Source organism: Salmo trutta, chromosome 13 (assembly GCF_901001165.1).
Source record: "Salmo trutta chromosome 13, fSalTru1.1, whole genome shotgun sequence".
NCBI lineage: Eukaryota > Metazoa > Chordata > Actinopteri > Salmoniformes > Salmonidae > Salmo > Salmo trutta.
Window position 1 is genome coordinate 38,471,386 of NC_042969.1, and position 21,110 is coordinate 38,492,495.

Here is a 21,110-nt window from a genome sequence, read left to right on the forward strand (position 1 = left end):
TGTTGTGAGTACGTTAGTGTAGTGAGGACGTTAGTATAGTACAGACGTTAGTGTTGTGAGGATGTTAGTGTTGTGAGGATATTAGTGTAGTGAGGACATTGGTGTTGTGAGGACATTGGTGTTGTGAGGACAATAGTGTAGTGAGGACATTGGTGTTGTGAGGACATTGGTGTGGTAAAGACATTGGTTTTGTGAAGACATTGGTGTTGTGAGGACGTTAGTGTAGTGAGGACATTAGTGTAGTGAGGACATTAGTGTAGTCAGAACATTAGTGTTGTGAGGACATTAGGGTAGTGAGGACATTAGGGTAGTGAGTACATTAGTGTTGTGAGGACTTTGGTGTAGTGAGGACATTGGTGTAGTGAGGACATTAGTGCTGTGAGGACATTTGTGTTTTATATAAATTAGTGTTGTGAGGACATTGGTGTAGTGAGGACATTGGTGTAGTAAGGACATTAGTGTTGTGAGGACATTAGTGTTGTGAGGACATTAGCGTTGTGAGGACATTAGTGTAGTGAGGACATTAGTGTTGTATAGACATTGGTGTAGTAAGGACATTAGTGTAGTGAGGACATTAGTGTTGTGAGGACATTAGTGTTGAGGACATTAGTGTAGTGAGGACATTAGTGTGGTGAGGACATTAGTGTTGTATAGACATTGGTGTAGTAAGGACATTGGTGTAGTGAGGACATTAGTGTTGTGAGGACATTTGTGTTGTATAGAAATTAGTGTTGTGAGGACATTGGTGTGGTGAGGACATTGGTGTAGTAAGGACATTAGTGTTGTGAGGACATTAGTGTTGTGAGGACATTAGTGTAGTGAGGACATTAGTGTTGTATAGACATTGATGTATGTCAGCACATTAGTGAAATGAGGACATTAGTGTTGTGATTACATTAGTGTTGAGGACATTAGTGTAGTGAGGACATTAGTGTAATGAGGACATTTGTGTTGTGAGGACATTTGTGTTGTGAGGACATTTGTGTAGTGAGGACATTGGAGTAGTGAGGACATTTGTGTAGTGAGGACATTAGTGTGGTGAGGATATTAGTTTGGTGAGGACATTAGTGTTGTGAGGACGTTAGTTAGGTGAGGACATTGGTGTTTTGAAGACTATGGTGTTGTGAGGACATTGGTGTTGTGAGGACATTGGTGGTGTGAGGACACTGGTGTCGTGAGGACATTAATGTTATATAGACATTAGTGTGGTGAGGACATTAGTTTGGTGAAGACTTTGGTGTTGTGAGGACGTTAGTGTAGTGAGGACGTTAGTGTAGTGCAGACGTTACTGTTGTGAGGACATTGGTGTTGTGAGGACATTGGTGTTGTGAGGACATTGGTGTTGTGAGGACATTAGTGTTGTGAGGACATTAGTGTAGTGAGGACATTAGTGTTGTGAGGACATTAGGGTAATGAGGACATTAGGGTAGTGAGGACATTAGTGTTGTGAGGACATTGGTGTAGTGAGGACATTGGTGTAGTGAGGACATTGGTGTAGTTAGGACATTAGTGTTGTGAGGACATTAGTGTTGTGAGGACATTAGTGTTGTGAGGACATTAGTGTAGTGAGGACATTAGTGTTGTATAGACATTGGTGTAGTAAGGACATTAGTGTAGTGAGGACATTAGTGTTGAGGACATTAGTGTAGTGAGGACATTAGTGTGGTGAGGACATTTGTGTTGTGAGGACATTTGTGTTGTGAGGACATTTGTGTAGTGAGGACATTGGAGTAGTGAGGACATTTGTGTAGTGAGGACATTAGTGTGGTAAGGACATTAGTTTGGTGAGGATATTAGTGTTGTGAGGACGTTAGTATGGTGAGGACATTGGTGTTGTGAGGACATTTGTGTTGTGAGGACATTGGTGTGGTGAGGACACTGGTGTGGTGAGGACATTGGTTTGGTGAGGACATTAGTGTTGTATAGACATTGGTGTAGTGAGGACGTTAGTGTTGTGAGGACATTGGTGTTGTGAGGACATTGGTGTGGTGAGGACATTGGTGTTGTGAGGACATTTGTGTGGTGAGGACACTGGTGTGGTGAGGACATTGGTGTGGTGAGGACATTAGTGTTGTATAGACATTGGTGTAGTGAGGACGTTAGTGTTGTAAGGACATTGGTGTTGTGAGGACATTGGTGTTGTGAGGACATTAGTGTTGTAAGGACATTAGTGTTGTGAGGACATTAGTGTTGTGAGGACATTAGTGCTGTGAGGACATTAGTGTTGTGAGGACATTGGTGTTGTGAGGACATTGGTGTTGTGAGTACGTTAGTGTAGTGAGGACGTTAGTGTAGTGCAGACGTTAGTGTTTTGAGGATGTTAGTTTTGTGAGGACATTAGTGTAGTGAGTACATTGGTGTTGTGAGGACATTGGTGTTGTGAGGACAATAGTGTAGTGAGGACATTGGTGTAGTGAGGACATTAGTGTAGTGAGGACATTGGTGTTGTATAGACATTAGTGTAGTATAGATATTAGTGTCGTGAGGACATTAGTGTTGTATAGACATTAGTGTAGTATAGACAGTAGTGTAGTGAGGACATTGAATTTGTGAGGACATTGGTGTTGTGAGGACATTTGTGTTGTGAGGAGATTAGGTTAGTGAGGACATTAGTGTTGTGAGGACATTAGTGTAGTGAGGACATTACAGTTGTGAGGACATTAGTGTTGTGAGGACATTAGTGTTGTGAGGACATTAGTGTAGTGAGGACATTGGTGTAGTAAGGACATTAGTGTGTTGAGGACATTAGTGTTGTGAAGACATTAGTGTTGAGGACATTAGTGTAGTGAGGACATTAGTGTTGGGAGGACATTAGTGTTGTATAGACATTGGTGTAGTGAGGACATTGGTGTAGTGAGGACATTAGTGTTGTGAGGACATTTGTGTTGTATAGAAATTAGTGTTGTGAGGACATTGGTGTGTTGAGGACATTGGTGTAGTAAGAACATTAGTGTTGTGAGGACATTAGTGTTGTGAGGACATTAGTGTAGTGAGGACATTAGTGTTGTATAGACATTGATGTATGTCAGGACATTAGTGAAATGAGGACATTAGTGTTGTGATTACATTAGTGTTGAGGACATTAGTGTAGTGAGGACATTAGTGTAATGAGGACATTTGTGTAGTGAGGACATTAGTGTGGTGAGGACATTAGTTTGGTGAGGACATTAGTGTTGTGAGGACGTTAGTTAGTTGAGGACATTGGTGTTGTGAAGACTATGGTGTTGTGAGGACATTGGTGTGGTGAGGACACTGGTGTGGTGAGGACATTAATGTTATATAGACATTGGTGTAGTGAGGACGTTAGTGTTGTGAGGACATTGGTGTTGTGAGGACATTGGTGTTGTGAGGACATTAGTGTTGTGAGGACATTAGTGTTGTGAGGACATTGGTGTTGTGAGGACATTGGTGTGGTGAAGACTTTGGTGTTGTGAGGACGTTAGTGTTGTGAGGACGTTAGTGTAGTGCAGACGTTAGTGTTGTGAGGACGTTAGTGTTGTGAGGACGTTAGTGTTGTGAGGACATTGGTGTTGTGAGGACATTGGTGTTGTGAGGACATTGGTGTTGTTAGGACATTAGTGTTGTAAGGACATTAGTGTTGTGAGGACATTAGTGTTGTGAGGACATTGGTGTGGTGAAGACACTGGTTTTGTGAAGACATTGGTGTTGTGAGGACGTTAGTGTAGTGAGGACATTAGTGTTGTGAGGACATTAGGGTAGTGAGGACAATAGGGTAGTGAGGACATTAGTGTTGTGAGGACATTGGTGTAGTGAGGACATTGGTGTAGTGAGGACATTGGTGTAGTGAGGACATTAGTGCTGTGAGGACATTTGTGTTTTATAGAAATTAGTGTTGTGAGGACATTGGTGTAGTGAGGACATTGGTGTAGTAAGGACATTAGTGTTGTGAGGACATTAGTGTTGTGAGGACATTAGTGTTGTGAGGACATTAGTGTAGTGAGGACATTAGTGTTGTATAGACATTGGTGTAGTAAGGACATTATTGTAGTGAGGACATTAATGTTGAGGACATTTGTGTTGTGAGGACATTTGTGTTGTGAGGACATTTGTGTAGTGAGGACATTGGAGTAGTGAGGACATTTGTGTAGTGAGGACATTAGTGTGGTGAGGACATTAGTGTTGTGAGGACATTAGTATGGTGAGGACATTGGTGTTGTGAGGACATTGGTGTTGTGAGGACATTGGTGTGGTGAGGACACTGGTGTGGTGAGGACATTGGTGTGGTGAGGACATTAGTGTTGTATAGACATTGGTGTAGTGAGGACGTTAGTGTTGTGAGGACATTGGTGTTGTGAGGACATTGGTGTTGTGAGGACAGTGGTGTTGTGAAGACATTGGTGTTGTGAGGACATTAGTGCTGTGAGGACATTAGTGCTGTGAGGACATTAGTGTTGTGAGGACGATGGTGTTGTGAGGACATTGGTGTTGTGAGGACGTTAGTGTAGTGCAGACGTTAGTGTTGTGAGGATGTTAGTGTTGTGAGGACATTAGTGTAGTGAGGACATTGGTGTTGTGAGGACATTGGTGTTGTGAGGACATTAGTGTATTGAGGACATTAGTGTAGTGAGGACAATGGTGTTGTATAGACATTAGTGTTGTATAGATATTAGTGTTGTGAGGACATTAGTGTTGTATAGACATTAGTGTAGTATAGACAGTAGTGTAGTGAGGACATTGGATTTGTGAGGACATTGGTGTTGTGAGGACATTAGTGTTGTGAGGAGATTAGGTTAGTGAGGACAATAGTGTTGTGAGAACATTAGTGTTGTGAGGACATTAGTGGTGTGAGGACATTAGTGGTGTGAGGACATTAGTGTTGTGAGGACATTAGTGTTGTGAGGACATTAGTGTAGTGAGGACATTAGTGTTGTATAGACATTGGTGTAGTGAAGACATTAGTGTAGTGAGGACATTAGTGTTGTATAGACATTGGTGTAGTGAGGACATTGGTGTAGTGAGGATATGGTGTGGCGAGGACATTGGTGTGGTGAGGACATTTGTGTTGTGAGGACATTAGTGTTGTTAGGACATTAGTGTAGTGAGGACATTAGTGTGGTGAGGACATTAGTGTGGTGAGGACATTGGGGTTGTATAGACATTGGTGTAGTGAGGACACTGGTGTAGTGAGGACATTTGTGTAGTGAGGACATTAGTGTTGTATAGACATTAGTATAGTGAGGACATTAGTGTGGTGAGGACATTAGTGTTGTGAGGACATTAGTGTGGTGAGGACATTGGTTTTGTATAGACATTGGTGTAGTGAGGACATTAGTGTTGTATAGACATTGGTGTAGTGAAGACATTAGTGTAGTGAGGACATTGGTGTAGGGAGGACATTAGTTTAGTGAGGACATTAGTGTTGTGAGGACATTAGTGTTGAGGACATTAGTGTAGTGAGGACATTAGTCTGGTGAGGACATTTGTGTTGTGAGGACATTTGTGTTGTGAGGACATTGGAGTAGTGAGGACATTTATGTCGTGAGGACATTAGTGTGGTGAGGACATTAGTGTGGTGAGGACGTTAGTGTGGTGAGGACATTGGTGTTGTGAAGACATTAGTGTTGTGAGGACATTTGTGTTATGAGGACATTCGTGTGGTGAGGACATTGGTGTGGTGAGGACATTGCTGTGGTGAGGACACTGGTGTGGTGAGGATATTGGTGTGGTGAGGACATTAGTGTTGTATAGACATTGGTGTAGTGAGGACGTTAGTGTCGTGAGGACATTGGTGTTGTGAGGACATTAGTGTTGTGAGGACATTAGTGTTGTGAGGACGTTAGTGTTGTGAGCACATTAGTGTAGTGAGGACATTGGTGTTTTGAGGACATTGGTGTTTTGAGGACATTGGTGTTGTGAGGACATTAGTGTAGTGCGGAAATTAGTGTATTGAGGACATTAGTGTAGTGAGGACGTTAGTGTGGTGAGGACATTGGTGTTGTATAGACATTGGTGTAGTGAGGACATTAGTGTTGTATAGACATTGGTGTTGTATAGACATTAGTGTAGTGAAGACATTAGTGTAGTGAGGACATTGGTGTAGTGAGGACATTGGTGTTGTAAGGACATTAGTGTTGTGAGGACATTAGTGTTGTGAGGACATTAGTGTTGTGAGGACATTAGTGTAGTGAGGACATTAGTGTTTAGGACATTAGTGTAGTGAGGACATTAGTGTAGTGAGGACATTAGTCTGGTGAGGACATTTGTGTTGTGAGGACATTTGTGTAGTGAGGACATTGGAGTAGTGAGGACATTATGTAGTGAGGACATTAGTGTGGTGAGGACATTAGTGTGGTGAGGACATTAGTGTTGTGAGGACGTTAGTGTGGTGAGGACATTGGTGTTGTGAAGACATTGGTGTTGTGAGGACATTAGTGTTATGAGGACATTGGTGTGGTGAGGACATTGGTGTGGTGAGGACACTGGTGTGGTGAGGATATTCGTGTGGTGAGGACATTAGTGTTGTATAGACATTGGTGTAGTAAGGACGTTAGTGCCGTGAGGACATTGGTGTTGTGAGGACATTAGTGTTGTGAGGACATTAGTGTTGTGAGGACATTAGTGTTGTGAGGACATTAGTGTTGTGAGGACATTGGTGTTGTGAGGACATTGGTGTGGTGAAGACATTGGTGTTTTGAGGAAATTAGTGTAGTGAGGACATTAGTGTAGTGAGGAAATTGGTGTTGTATATACATTAGTGTTGTATAGACATTAGTGTTGTGAGGACATTAGTGTTGTGAGGACATTAGTGTTGTGAGGACATTAGTGTAGTGAGGACATTGGTGTTGTGAGGACATTGGTGTTGTGAGGACATTAGTGTTGTGAGGACATTAGTGTTGTGAGGACATTAGTGTTCTGAGGACATTAGTGTTCTGAGGACATTAGTGTTCTGAGGACATTAGTGGTGTGAGGACATCGGTGTTGTGAGGACATTAGTGTAGTGAGGACATTATTGTTGTGAGGACATTAGTGTTGTGAGGACATTAGTGTTGTATAGACATTGGTGTAGTGAAGACATTAGTGTATTGAGGACATTAGTGTTGTATAGACATTGGTGTAGTGAGGACATTGGTGTAGTGAGGACATTTGTGTTGTGAGGACATAAGTGTAGTGAGGACATTAGTGTAGTGAGGACATTAGTTTGGTGATGACATTGGGGTTGTATAGACATTGGTGTAGTGAGGACATTGGTGTAGTGAGGACATTTGTGTAGTGAGGACATTAGTGTTGTATAGACATTAGTATAGTGAGGACATTAGTGTTGTGAGGACATTAGTGGTGTGAGGACATTAGTGTTGTGAGGACATTAGTGTAGTGAGGACATTAGTGTTGTGATGACATTAGTGTAGTGAGGACATTATTGTTGTATAGACATTGGTGTAGTGAAGACATTAGTGTAGTGAGGACATTTGTGTAGTGAGGACATTTGTGTAGTGAGGACATTAGTGTGGTGAGGACATTAGTGTTGTGAGGACGTTAGTGTGGTGAGGACATTGGTGTTGTATAGACATTGTTGTAGTGAAGACATTGGTGTAGTGAGGACATTTGTGTAGTGAGGACATTAGTGTTGTATAGACATTAGTATAGTGAGGACATTAGTGTTGTGAGGACATTAGTGGTTTGAGGACATTAGTGTTGTGAGGACATTAGTGTAGTGAGGACATTAGTGTTGTGATGACATTAGTGTAGTGAGGACATTATTGTTGTATAGACATTGGTGTAGTGAAGACATTAGTGTAGTGAGGACATTTGTGTAGTGAGGACATTTGTGTAGTGAGGACATTTGTGTAGTGAGGACATTAGTGTGGTGAGGACATTAGTGTTGTGAGGACGTTAGTGTGGTGAGGACATTGGTGTTGTATAGACATTGTTGTAGTGAAGACATTGGTGTCGTGAGGAAATTGGTGTAATGAGGACATTAGTGTTGTATAGACATTAGTATAGTGAGGACATTAGTGTGGTGAGGACATTGGTGTGGTGAGGACATTAGTGTGGTGAGGACATTAGTGTTGTGAGGACATTAGTGTTGTGAGGACATTAGTGTTGTGAGGACGTTGGTGTGGTGAGGACATTGGTGTTGTGAGGTCATTAGTGTTGTATAGACATTGGTGTTGTGAGGACATTGGTGTTGTGAGGACATTGGTGTTGTGAGGACATTAGTGTAGTGAGGACATTAGTGTTGTAAGGACATTAGTGTTGTGAGGTCATTAGTGTTGTATAGACATTGGTGTTGTGAGGACATTGGTGTTGTGAGGACATTGGTGTTGTGAGGTCATTAGTGTTGTATAGACATTGGTGTAGTGAGGACTTTAGTGTTTTGAGGACGTTGGTGTTGTGAGGACATTGGTGTTGTGAGGACATTGGTGTTGTGAGGACATTGGTGTGGTGACGACATTGGTGTGGTGAGGACATTGGTGTGGTGAGGACATTAGTGTTGTATAGATATTTGGTGTAGTGAGGACGTTAGTGTTGTGAGGACGTTAGTGTTGTGAGGACATTAGTGTTGTGAGGACATTGGTGTTGTGAGGACATTGGTGTTGTGAGGACATTGGTGTTGTGAGGATGTTAGTGTTGTGCGGACGTTAATGTAGTGAGGACGTTAGTGTAGTGAGGACGTTAGTGTAGTGAGGACGTTAGTGTAGTGAGGACGTTTGTGTAGTTTGGACGTTAGTGTAGTGAGGACGTTAGTGTAGTTTGGACGTTAGTGTGGATGATTCTGTTCAGTGGGCTTCTTTTCAATATCCACAGGTCATACATCTATCTGGGATGTCAGTGGTCCTTAGGGGCTTGAATGTTGCAGCCTGCTGGTTCTCTCTGTACATACTGTTATTATACTAGATTACACACACACACACACACACACACACACACACACACACACACACACACACACACACACACACACACACACACACACACACACACACACACACACACACACACACACACACACACACACACACACACACACACACACACACACACACACTTCCCTGTAGCTCAGTTGGTAGAGCATGGTGTTTGCAACGCCAGGGTTGTGGGTTCGATTCCCACGGGGTGCCAGCACAGAAAGAAAAAAAAAATAATGAAATGTATGCATTCACTACTGTAAGTCGCTCTGGATAAGAGCGTCTGCTAAATTACTTACTTGTAAATGTATGTTCTCACTGTACTGGTTGTGGATTGGGATAAAAACAACTGTGAAGGAGCATATATATTACATTCATTCAACTTAACCACTTTAAAAAAAAATAGCAGACAAGGATTCCTCAATATCATGCGAGAATTCCTCAAAGCATTGATACTTCCTTGTTTTGGCCTGTTTTCGATGATTGGTGAGTCTGGCTGGCACGAGGGATGACATTTACAGGGACTCTTTTGTATCTCCATGTTCATCTCTAGTAGTGATGCCTGGGGTGAGGGGTTACTGTTTATCCATACAAAGTGAGTCATTGTGTGTTTTTGGACTCAAGACACTGTTGCTCTCATTGCCTTTGGGGCTTCTCGGCTCCAGTGCCTAAATGTTTGCCACCATTTTTGTATTTGGTATTTATTAAGGATCTCTGCCAAGGCAGCAGCTTCTCTTCCTAGGGTGTATTATTGATCCCCGTTAGTTCCTGCCAAGGCAGCAGCTTCTCTTCCTGGGGTTTATTATTGATCCCCGTTAGTTCCTGCGAAGGCAGCAGCTACTCTTCCTGGGGTTTATTATTGATCCCCGTTAGTTCCTGCGAAGGCAGCAGCTACTCTTCCTGGGGTTTATTATGGATCCTCATTAGTTCCTGTCAAGTCAGCAGCTACTCTTCCAGGGGTTTATTATGGATTCTCATTAGTTCCTGTCAAGTCAGCAGCTATTCTTCCTGGGGTTTATTATGGATCCCATTAGTTCCTGTCAAGTCAACAGCTACTCTTCCTGGGGTTTATTAGGGATCGCCATTAGCTGCTGCCGAGTCAGCAGCCACTCTTCCTGGGATACAAACAATTAAGGCACTTACATTACAATCAAAAGATAAAACAGTACATCATATAACATTATTATTCCACTACATATCAACAATACAAAATGTATAATACCACCATATAACAGTATTACAAAGAATGTGTGTAGAGTGCGTGTTCTAGCATTTGTGTGAGTATGCACGTGTCTGTACCTTTGTGTCTCTTCACAGTCCCCGCTGTTCCATAAGGTGTATTTGTATCTGTTTTTTAGAATCTTATTCCATTGCTTGCATCAGTTACCTGATGTGGAATAGAGTTCCATGTGGTCATGGCTCTATGTAGTACTGTGTGCCTCCCATATTCTGGACATGTGGCATGTCTTGTGGGAGTATGAATGGGTGTCCGAGCTGTGTGTTAGTAGTTTAAACAGACAGCTCGGTGCATTCAGCTTGTCAACACTTCTTACAAAAACAAGTAGTGATGAAGTCAATCTCTCCTTCACTTTGAGCCATGAGATATTGACATGCATATCATTAATGTTAGCTCCTCGTGCACTTTTAAGGGCCACACGTGCTGCCCGGTTCTCAGCCAATTGTAATTTTCCTAAGTCCCTCTTTGTGTCACCTGACCACACTACTGAACAGAAGTCCAGGTGCAACAAAACTTGGGCCTGTAGGATCTGCCTTGTTGATACTGTTGTTAAGAAAGCAGGGTAATGCTTTATTATGGACAGACTTCTCCCCATCTTAGCTACTGTTTTATCAATATGGTTTGACCATGACAGTTTACAATCCAGGATTACTCCAAGCAATTTAGTCACTTCAACTTGCTCAATTTCCACATTATTCATTACAAGATTTAGTTGAGGTTTAGGGTTTAGTGAAGGATTTGTCCCAAATACAATGCTTTTAGTTTTGAAATGTTTAGGACTAACTTATTCCTTGCCACCCATTCTGAAACTTACTGCAGGTCTTTGTTCAGTTTTGCAGTGATTTCAGTCGCTGTAGTAGTTGATGTGTATAGTGTTGAGTCCTCCACATACGTCGACACACAGGCTTTACTCAGAGCCAGCAGGCAGCTCATTAGTAAAGATTGAAAAAAGTTAGGGCCCCAGACAGCTGCCCTGGGGAATGCCTGACTCTATGTGGATTATGTTGGAGAGGATACCATTAAAGAACATCCTCTGTGTTCTGTTAGACAGGTAACTCTCAATCCACAATATAGCAGGAGCAGCAGGTAGCCTAGTGGTTAGAGCGTTGAACTAGTAACTGAAAGGTTGCAAGATAGAATCCCCGAGCTGACAAGGTAAAAATCTGTCGTTCTCAAATCAAAAATCAAATCAAATCAAATTTATTTATATAGCCCTTCGTACATCAGCTGAAATCTCAAAGTGCTGTACAGAAACCCAGCCTAAAACCCCAAACAGCAAGCAATGCATGTGAAAGAAGCACGGTGGCTGGGAAAAACTCCCTAGGAAAAACTCCTGAGAAAGGCCAAAAACCTAGGAAGAAACCTAGAGAGGAACCAGGCTATGAGGGGTGGCCAGTCCTCTTCTGGCTGTGCCGGGTGGATATTATAACAGAACATGGTCAAGATGTTAAAATGTTCGTAAATGACCAGCATGGTCAAATAATAATAATCATAGTAATTGTCGAGGGTGCAACAAGCACGTCCGGTGAACAGGTCAGGGTTCCGTAGCCGCAGGCAGAACAGTTGAAACTGGAGCAGCAGCATGGCCAGGTGGACTGGGGACAGCAAGGAGTCATCATGCCAGGTAGTCCTAGGGCTCAGGTCCTCCGAGAGAAAGAAAGAAACAAAGAGAGAATTAGAGAGAGCATATTTACATTCACACAGGACACCGGATAAGACAAGAGAATACTCCAGATGAAACAGACTGACCCTAGCCCCCCGACACATAAACTACTGCAGCATAAATACTGGAGGCTGAGACAGGAGGGATCAGAAGACACTGTGGCCCCATCCGATGATACCCCCGGACAGGGCCAAACAGGCAGGATATAACCCCACCCACTTTGCCAAAGCACAGCCCCCACACCACTAGAGGGATATCTACAACCACCAACTTACCGTCCGAAGACAAGGCCGAGTATAGCCCACAAAGATGTCCGCCACGGCACAACCCAAGGGGGGGGCGCCAACCCAGACAGGAAGACCACGTCAGTGGCTCAACCTACTCAAGTGACGCACCCCTCCCATGGACGGCATGGAAGAACACCAGTAAGTCAGTGACTCAGCCCCTGTAAAAGGGTTAGAGGCAGAGAATCCCAGTGGGAAGAGGGGAACCGACAAGGCAGAGACAGCAAGGGCGGTTCGTTGCTCCAGCCTTTCCGTTCACCTTCACACTCCTGGGCCAGACTATACTTAATCATAGGACCTACTGAAGAGATAAGTCTTCAGTAAAGACTTAAAGGTTGAGACTGAGTCTGCGTCTCTCACATGGGTAGGCAGACCATTCCATAAAAATGGAGCTCTATAGGAGAAAGCCCTACCTCCAGCCGTTTGCTTAGAAATTCTAGGGACAATTAGGAGGCCGTTCTCCCCCTAAACAAGGCAGTTAACCCACTGTTCCTAGGCCGTCATTGAAACTAAGAATTTGTTCTTAACTGACTTGCCTAGTTAAATAAAGGTAAAAAATAAATAAAGCTATAATATACATTTTTCCAGGAACATACTGTGATCGATTATGTCAAATGCTCCACTGAAGTCTTAACAAAACAGCTTCCACAATTTTTTTATTATCAATTTCTCTCAGCCAATCATTCATCATTTGTGTAAGTGCTGTGCATGTTGAATGCCCTTCCCTAAAAGTGTGCTGAGAGTCTGTAGTTCATTTCTTTACTCTAAAATAGCATTGTGTCTGGTCAAACACAATTTTTTACAAAAGTTTATTGAGGGTTGGTAACAGGCTGATTCGTCGGCTATTTGAGCTAGTAAAGGGTGCTTTGATAGACAACAATACAGTTCACTTTACATAATTCAAAATTACAATGCTCATCTTTCATAATTTGGTCAGTTATTCTTGGATGTGTTGGTTCGGCTTTGTTGCTGGGATGTCATGCCTAAATTTGCTTCTTTCCAATGAAAAAATCATTAAAGTAGTTGGCAATATCAGTGGGTTTTGTGATGCATGAGCCATCTGATTCAATGAATGTTTGAGCTGGGTTTGACTTTTTGCCCAAGATTTAATTTAAGGTGCTCCAAATCTTTTTACTATCGTTCTTTATATAATTTATCTGTCACGTCCTGACCATAGAAGCTTTTATTTTCTATGGTAGAGTAGGTCAGGGCGTGACAGGGTTTTGTCTAATTTAAATGTTCTATGTTGTTATGTTCTAGTTTCTGTTTTTCTATGTTTTTTGGGGGGGATGATCTCCAATTAGAGGCAGCTGGTCATCGTTGTCTCTCATTGGGGATCATATTTAAGTAGATGTTTTTCCCACCTGGGTTTGTGGGAGATTATTTTGAGTTAGAGTATGTTGCACCTCGTCATCACTATTTGTTGTTTTTGTTTATTAGTTTATTGTATGTCTTGCATAGTTTCACAGTTAAATAAAGATGTGGAATGATACACACGCTGTGCTTTGGTCCGCTCCTTCATACAACATTCGTGACATTATCTTTGTTTTATAGAATAGTTTCTTCTTCTTTTTGTTCTGTTTAGTCACATGTTTTCTCAATTTGCAGTAGGTTTGCAAATCGGTTATGCAGCCAAACTTATTTGCCATTCCTTTTGTCTCATCCCTAAACCAACCATAAAATTGTTCAATTCCTCATCATTCCACAGGGATTTAAAAGTTTTTGCACTCATTTTATTAATGGGTGCATGCGTATTAGTAACTGGAGTAAGTAATTTCATAAACATGTGAAGTGCAGCTTCTGGTTGCCCCTCATTACACACCACCGACCAGCAAATACTCTTTACATCATCAAGATAGGAATCACAACAAAACCTCTTGTATGACCTCTTATACACTATATTAGGTACAGTCTTTGGAACTTTGGTTTTCCTTGATATGGCTACTATATTGTGGTCACTACATCTGATAGATTTGAATACTGCTTTACAGCAGATGTCTGCAGCATTAGTAAAGATGTCATCAGTACATGTGGATTTCATTCCTGTGTTGTTTGTTAATATCCTGGTAGGTTGACTGATAACCTGAACCAGGTTGCAGGCACTGGTGACAGTTTGAAGCTTTTTCTTGAGTTGCCAGCTTGATGAAAGCCAGTCAATATTTAGGTAACCCAGAAAATATACCTCTTTGTTGATATCACATACATTATCAAGCATTTCACACATATTGTCCAGATACTGACTGTTAGTGTAACGTCTCTCTACGAGAGATGGGTGTAGGAGTCAGGCGCAGGAGAGAAGATAATTCCAACAACAAGTTTAATAAAGTCCATAAAAAAATACACAGTCCAAAAATGACCAAAAGAACGAAATCCAAAGGACATAACCTGAATGACAAAATGATGAACAAAATAACGTCACCCAACATAAAACAGGGAAACGAAAATAAACCCGCACGACACAAAGCGGGTAGAGAGAAAATAAATACCCACACTAATCAACCCAAACAAGGAACAGGTGTACAACCAAAACAGACAAGACTAAACGAAAAAGAAAAAAGGATCAGTGGCAGCTAGTAGACCGGCGACAATGACCGCCGAGCACCACCCGAACAGGGAGAGGAGCCACCTTCGGTGGAAGTCGTGACAGTTAGCACGTTATGGTCTATAGCAGCTTCCTACAAGAATGGGCTTTAGGTGAGGCAGATGAACCTGTAGCCATTTTACTTCAAATGTATTTTACATGAGATCCTCTCCAAGCTTAACTGAAATGAGGCTCTGAATAAAGACTGCAACACCACCCCTGTTGGCATTTCTGTCTTTTCAGTAGATGTTATAACCATGTCCTGCTACCACTGTATCATTAAAGGTATTATCTAAGTGACTTTCAGAGATAGTCAGTATATGAATGTCATCTCCTACTAGCAAGTTATCGATTTCATGAACCTTGTGGCACTGCGCTCTAAAGCGCTGCATCTCAGTGCTAGAGGCATCACTACAGATACCCTGGTTTGAATCCAGGCTGTATCACAACCGGCCGTGATTGGGAGTCCCATAAGGCGGCCACAATTGGCCCATCATCGTCCGGGTTTGGCAGGTGTAGGCCGTCATTGTAAATAAGTATTTGTTATTAACCGACTTGCCTAGTTAAATGAAGGCTAAATAAAAAATAAAACAATTGTGATTGTTTTTCTGAGCGGCTTATCAGAAGTAGACATGACAGGGATATTTATGTTGGAGCTGATAGTGCAGGGTGACCTGCACACAGCGAACTTCCTACTAGGGCACACCGCCTCAGTGCTAACAGCATAACTCAGGTTCATAGACACATGGTTACTGCAAACAGTAACTACAGGATTAAAAGAGGCATTCAGGGGAGTTAGAGGGACATACATTAGGTTACTTACATTATGACTTCCAACGCCCCTGGGATAATGTACATTTGCTGCAGCACTGTGACAACTTAGTGACACAATGGAAGGGATTATCTGAGCAGGGCTTGGGTCATTGATAAGTAATTGTCTCACCACAGCCTTGAAATGTGTGGACAGAGTCCAGGAGCCAAGATGATTTGCATTGTCATTCCTGTATCTTCTGTTTACAGAAGGTGTCAAAGTTATCTATAAAAGTTATTCCAACAGAGCTACAGTAATCTTTTAGCCAGGTGTGTAATGCCAGTAGCCTGCTCAATCTCTCACACCTGTGGCCCAACGATGGTACAAGACCTGAAATAATTGGCCGCTTTTTGAAAACTTTCAGACAAGTTCTTAAAAATCCATTTACAGCAGTTCTGAGCTAGCCCTCCTAATGTCGTTTGCCCCCACATGGACTACGACAGCGTCAGTTCCGGGCATCTGTCGAAGAACAGTAGAAAGCAGCCTTGTAATGTCCTGTACTCATGCTCCAGGATAGCACAGGGTTTTCGTCCCGGGAACCGAGATGTTTCTCACCATAGAGCTGCCGATGACAACAGCTGGTGCAAAGGCTGAGGATGTGCGGACACTCTTATGCCACAAGTGGTCTCGCAGACCCCCCTGGAGATCTGAAACCCAGTTAGAAGCCACCAGAGAGGGAGACAGAACAGAGGCCGAAGGTGCAGGTCCTCCGGATCTAATTTTGAAGCAGAAGCCCCCAGGGATGAAGGCGCCGGAACCTCTGGATCCAGGGTGGCGAAGCTGTTTGAAGTCTGTGTCCGGTCCGGGCTTCCCGTCGCCACTTGTGATTCAACATTGATAAAAGATTCTCTAACAAAAAACTTCACAGAATAGGTGCATTAAATGGGCCTCATACCATGTAATGGCTATGTAATTACAATGCCATATGATCTAATAACTCATTATCTAATAATACTTTTACACAGCAATGGCTAATCAGTACATGATGACAGCACAACTTCTGGTTTGTTTAAACTGTCCAGTTATGAAATTCTGCCTGATGATAACCCGATGCCTTGGATCAATCAAGATCAGTTGTAACCCAGGTTATTGGATTCCGTTTGGAATGTGAAAACAGACTTCTGATTGGCTGAGAATACAGGTGGAGATCTGAGGTGGGTGTAGTACTAGGGCCACGGTACGAGGTTTACGAGGCTTAACCTGAACCCGATTCATTTCCTGCTAACTGCCTAGTGTCAACATGATATCACCTATGACACATTCTAATGGTGTTTAATGCTGTTACTTCTAGCTTTAGAGAGCTTCAATTCAGTTAACATTATCGATAGATTATAGATAGATTATCAACAGCTATGTTTGTATTACAAGGGGCAAAATGTCTTCAGAACAAGAAACAGGTCAGATACAAAAGTGGAAAGTCTTCAAAGGGCAGTATTTTACCACCCACTCACTAGTAAATGTATTCTATGGAATTCTTATCAGGGTTAAACCTCTTTAGTTTGAATTGGATCTCGGGAGAGTAATTCTTCACTATGAAAAAACAAATTTTAGAATCATCTTGAAGCTTGTATGTCACGGTCAGATTACCCAACAGAATCAGCTTGACCAATGTTCATGTGTAGGGTTGTGTTTTAGTTTGAGTTTTTTTGTCCATACTGTGGGATGAAGAGGTTGTATTTGCTATACCTTCTTGGTGCATGGTGTATCGTCAATGCAATTCATTCTTATAAAATATCTGTCACAATATGTATATTCTTTTGGTTATTTAGATATACCATACATAGCTACAGTATAATTTACAATGCTGTTGATTTGTCTTGAGGAGTATGAGGTAGGGGTGTCTGGATGGTCCAGTGGTGACACTTCTAGCCGAGAGCAGTACGTTACAGCTCGATGATCGTGGGTTCAATCCCTTCTTCAAACCTTCTCTCCTCCTGACCGTTCCCACCCATCTCATTCCTAACTGTCTATATAAAGCTTCATAAATACTTAAGGGGGCTTTACAATACAACAACAGACAGGAGGGAAGCTTAAAAGCATGGTTATAATGGATTCTCTCTCTCTCACGATACATTCCTTTCCATTAATAGAATAGTCACTTCTAATCAGATTGATATATTATAATCTAGCTCATGTGAAGTTGATCCAGTGTCCTGGTCTCATCTGTTCCTTACTGTGTAACAGCATTGTTAAAGCAGTGTAACTTTGGCAGCTCGTTAGCACAATATTTTCTCGACAAGCTGTCAGTCTTGACTTGACTGGGCCTCTGGTGTCCCAAGTTAAATCACACCTCGCTCCCTCCCTTGTTATGTAACTATGCACAAATGTTTTCCTAGCACTTATTCCACATCAGCAAGTACGTTCAAAGCCATGGAAAGAGAGTCTCTCTGACTCTGAGTACGTCTAGGTAAAAATGTAACGGGACCACAGAGGGTAAGGATAATGTGTTTTTATGGTAATGGTGGTTGTATTTAGCATACTTTTTTATTTAACTTGGCAAGTCAGTTAAAAACAAATTCTTATTTACAGTGACGGCCTACCAAAAGGCCTCTTACGGGGATGGGGGCTGGGATTAAAAATGTATAAATAAATACAATATAAATATAGGACAAAACACACATCACAACAAGAGAGACACAACACTACATAAAGAAAGACCTAAGACAACAACATAACAGCAAAACATGACAACACAACATGACAACAACATGGTAGCAACACAACATGGTAGCAGAACAAAAACATGGTACAAACATTATTGGGTAAAGTCAACAGCAAAAAGGTCAAGAAGGTAGAGACAACAAAACATCATACAAAGCAGCCACAACTGTCAGTAAGAGTGTCCATGATTGAGTCTTTGAATGAAGAGATTGAGATAAAACTGTCCAGTTTGAGTGTTTGTTGCAGCTCGTTCCAGTCACTAGCTGCAGTGAACTGAAAAGAGGAGCGACCCAGGGATGTTTGTGATTTGGGGACCTTTAACAGAATGTGACTGGCAGAACGGGTGTTGTATGTGGAGTATGAGGGCTACAGTAGGTATCTCAGATAGGGGGGAGTGAGGCCTAAGAGGGTTTTATAAATAGGCATCAACCAGTGGGTCTTGCGACTGGTATACAGAGATGACCAGTTTACTGAAGAGTATAGAGTGCAGTGATGTGTCCTATAAGGAGCATTGGTGGCAAATCTGATGGCCAAATGGTAAAGAACATCTAGCCGCTCGAGAGCACCCTTACCTGCAGATCTATAAATTATGTCTCCGTAATCTAGCATGGTAGGATGGTCAGCTGAACCAGGGTTAGTTTGGAAGCTGGGGTGAAAGAGGAGCGATTACGATAGTGGAAACCAAGTCTAGATTTAACTTTAGCCTGCATCTTTGATATGTGATATATGAGAGAAGGACAGTGCACCGTTTAGCCATACTCCCAAGTACTTGTATGAGGTGACTACCTCAAGCTCTAAAACCTCAGAGGTAGTAATAACACCTGTGGGAAGAGGGGCATTCTTCTTACCAAACCACATAATCTTTGTTTTAGAGGTGTTCACAACCGGGTTAATAGTAGAGAAAGCTTGTTGGGCACTAAGAAAGCTTTGTTGTAGAGCATTTAACACAACATCCGGGAGGGGCCACCTGAGTATAAGACTGTATCATCTGCATATAAATGGATGAGAGAGCTTCCTACTGCCTCAGCTATGTTGTTGATATAAATTGAGAAGAGTGTGGGGGCTAGGATTAAGTCTTGGGGTACTCCCTTGGTGACAGGCAATTGCTGAGGCAGCAGATTTTCTGACTTTATACACTGCACTCTTTGAGAGAGGTAGTTAGCAAACCAGGCCAAAGACCCCTCAGAGACACCAATACTCTTTAGCCGGCCCACAATAATGGAATGGTCTACCATATCAAAAGCTTTGGCCAAGTCAATAAAAATGGCAGCACAATATTGCTTAGAATCAAGGAATCTTAGAATCAAGGAATCTTAGAACTTAAGGCCCTAGGTATAGCCAGTCTTTCATTTTTAGATAGCGTACCTCTCCAGCATCTTGCTCTTTGCCGCACAAAGCAAATAATGACATACTAATGGGCATTTTCTTACAATATTACAATGGTATTTAGTTGTTTACTTGTTTTTTTAAAAAATTCAATAAGCCCTGTCTCTTGCTCTATAAGCCCTGGCTCTTGCTCAACAATTTTTTACATTTTTTAAATGTTTTATTTCACCTTTATTTAACCAGGTAGGCAAGTTGAGAACAAGTTCTCATTTACAATTGCGACCTGGCCAAGATAAAGCAAAGCAGTTCGACACATACAACAACACAGAGTTACACATGGAGTAAAACAAACATACAGTCAATAATACAGTAGAAAAATAAGTCTATATACAATGTGAGCAAATGAGGTGAGATAAGGGAGGTAAAGGCAAGTAAAACACAAGAAGCAACACAGAAACAATCAATCAATCAGATTCCAAACTCTCCACCATGGCCAAGACCAAAGAGCTCTCCAAGGATGTCAGGGACAAGATTGTAGACCTACACAAGGCTGGAATGGGCTACAAGACCATCGCCAAGCAGCTTGGTGAGAAGGTGACAACATTTGGTGTGATTATTCGCAAATGGAAGAAACACAAAAGAACTGTCAATATCCCTCAGCCTGGGGCTCCATGCAAGATCTCACCTCGTGGAGTTGCAATGATCATGAGAACGGTGAGGAATCAGCCCAGAACTACACGGTAGGATCTTGTCAATGATTTCAAGCCAGCTGGGACCATAGTCACCAAGAAAACAATTGGTAACACACTACGCCATGAAGGACTGAAATCCTGCAGCGCCCGCAAGGTCCCCCTGCTCAAGAATACATATACATGCCCGTCTGAAGTTTGCCAATGAACATCTGAATGACTCAGAGGACAACTGGTGAAAGTGTTGTGGTCAGATGAGACCAAAATGGAGCTCTTTGACATCAACTCAACTCGCTGTGTTTGGAGGAGGAGGAATGCTGCCTATGACTCCAAGAACACCATCTCCACCGTCAAACATGGAGGTGGAAACATTATGCTTTGGGGGTGTTTTTCTACTAAGGGGACAGGACAATTTCATCGCATCAAAGGGACGATGGACGGGGCCATGTACCGTCAAATCTTGGGTGAGAATCTCCTTCCCTCAGCCAGGGCATTGAAAATTGGTCGTGGATGGGTATTCCAGCATGACAATGACCCAAAACACACGACCAAGGCAACAAAGGAGTGGCTCAAGAAGAAGCACTTAAGGTCCTGGAGTGGCCTAGCCAGTCTCCAGACCTTAATCCCATAGAAAATCTGTGGAGGGAGCTGAAGGTTGAAGTTGCCATACGTCAGCCTCGAAACCTTAATGACTTGGAGAAGATCTGCAAAAAGGAGTGGGACAAAATCCATCCTGAGATGTGTGCAAACCTGGTGGCCAACTACAAGAAACGTCTGACCTCTGTGATTGCCAACAAGGGTTTGCCACCAAGTACTAAGTCATGTTTTGCAGAGGGGTCAAATACTTATTTCCCTCATTAATGCAAATCATTTTCTAACATTTTTGACATGCGTTTTTCTGGATTTTTTGTTGTTATTCTGTCTCTCACTGTTGAAATAAATCTACTATTAAAATTATAGACTGATAATTTCTTTGTAAGTGGGCAAACGT